The 2015-nt window shown below is 39.0% G+C and overlaps 1 non-coding gene across 1 annotated transcript; it reads right to left on the minus strand.

Moving 5' to 3' along the window:
- Positions 1-1088: 1088 nt before the first annotated feature.
- On the minus strand, positions 1089-1195 carry LOC122068316. Its single transcript, XR_006137071.1, has one exon. It is a non-coding gene; the product is annotated as a small nucleolar RNA R71 (small nucleolar RNA).
- Positions 1196-2015: the final 820 nt, after the last annotated feature.

Genomic DNA, 2015 nt, shown 5'->3' on the forward strand with positions numbered 1-2015 from the left:
TATTTAAATTCCTAGATGTCAATGGTTAGGGTTAGATGCAAATGGTTTGGTTTTAAATTTCACTTTTAGTTTCCAATTTCCCTAGTTGTGTTTGTTAAGAGGTTTTACGAGATGCATGTGTTTTAGGCTGGTAGTTAGAAATAAATCACAATCATCAAACAGTACACTCTCGTATTACTAAAAGAAGCCAAAAATGAAGTGGCTGCTCGCCTTTGTTCAACCTGTAGCTACGATGATCTGTACGCTTGCGGTTACTTTTAAATCTCACTCAAGTTTTTGAAGTCGTTGCCTAGGAGATAATTCCATGTTATTTTTCGATTTCTTTTTGTAAATCGGAGTGTTTTGTTTTCTTTTTCTTTCATCACTCATTAAATTTTTTAGAAGAACAACTTACAATAACAGTTGTATAGGTGGAGGTCGACAAGCCTCATAGTATGATAAAGACAAGTTTTGCCCTATAGCAGTACCTCAAGAATTGAGAAACCCCAGATCCTTGCTGGTAAGCTCCTAAAAAGCCAAAACAAATAAAAAAAAATCCATTCTTTTGCGCCTTTCTTATTCTAGTTGGGGGTAGTTTTCTGTTGCATGAGTGCTAAGTGGGTACGTAATACTGAGAATCGGTTAGAAAGAAGAAATTCAATAAGTAGGGATCCTATACGTATACACTTATCAATACCTTTCAATATGGGAGACCGAGACCAACAGCAAAACTGTCCACCACAACCCCCTCCCCCTACTCTGAAAGATAGGTTCTACATGCTAGAATAACCCAACCTTCCTGCATAGTTCTACCATAACCCCAGGGCAATAGTTTTGAGCTCAAATCTCAGTACATCACTATGTTGCCCCACTTCTATGGGCTGACCTCTGAGGATGCATACCTATTTCTAAGGGAATTTGAAGAGGTATATGTTCTAAATAAAATCCAATAGTTTTCTGATAATGCTGTTAAGCTTAGGTTCATCACGTTTGCATTGAAAGACCAAACTAAGAAGTGGTTATATGGGTTACCCACAAATTCTATAACCACATAGGAACAATTCACAGTTGTCTTCTTAAAGAAGTTTTTCCCAACTCACAAGACCAATAAGCTTAGAAGTGATATCCTTCAGTTTAGGAAAAATCCTAGTGAGTCATTTTCTAAACTTATGGAGAGATTCAAGGATCTACTCTAAGAATTCTCTCACCTTGGCCTAGACTTATGCCATTTATGCTAAATAATTTGTGAGGGCATTGATAACCCAACTAAACAATAGAGTCTATGTAACCTGGGGGATTCACATCCTTTACAGATGAAGGAAAGGCATGGGAATTCTTACTTTAATTAGCTGACAAAACCCATGAGGAGGGAAAGGTTATTTTATGGATGGGATATTAGACGAGGAAGCCCACTTGGATAGCCTAATCAAAAGGATTGAGGCTATTATTCCTAGAGAGCCATTATCAGTCAATATGGTTAAGATGTGTGCTTGGTGCCAGTCCCCTGGACATGTTATAGAAGAATGCCCCAACACCTTTGGGGGCACTTCCAATGAAAATGTTAAAGCTTTATACCAAAATAATCCATGTAGTAACACTTACAATCCAAGGTGGAGAAATCACCCAAATTTCTCCTGGAACTAGGGCAACTAAGTAGGGTCTTTCAATTTCCATAATCAAGGTGAACCTAGACCCCAAAGGCCTCAACAACCTTTTGTCCCAAATACTTTCCCTAGGCCAAATGTAGGACCTCAGGCTAGTTTCCTTAGGCCCCCTCTCCTATCATCTTATCAGCAATCTCCTGGGTTTACCAACACTGGAGAGGCAAGTAGATTGAGTGACTTAGAAAAGAATATGGCCCTCCTCATGACAAGTCATCAAAATCTTATAAGAGAACTCACCCAAGTTGTCTCAATTTTGGGTGAGAGGGAGAAAGGAACATTGCCTAGTCAACCAGAGCCTAACCCTAAGCATCAACCTATTAGTTCACAAGCACCAAATAAAGCATCATTGAATGTGGTACAAGGTCAGACCCA

Source organism: Macadamia integrifolia, unplaced genomic scaffold (assembly GCF_013358625.1).
Source record: "Macadamia integrifolia cultivar HAES 741 unplaced genomic scaffold, SCU_Mint_v3 scaffold369, whole genome shotgun sequence".
Taxonomy (NCBI): domain Eukaryota; kingdom Viridiplantae; phylum Streptophyta; class Magnoliopsida; order Proteales; family Proteaceae; genus Macadamia; species Macadamia integrifolia.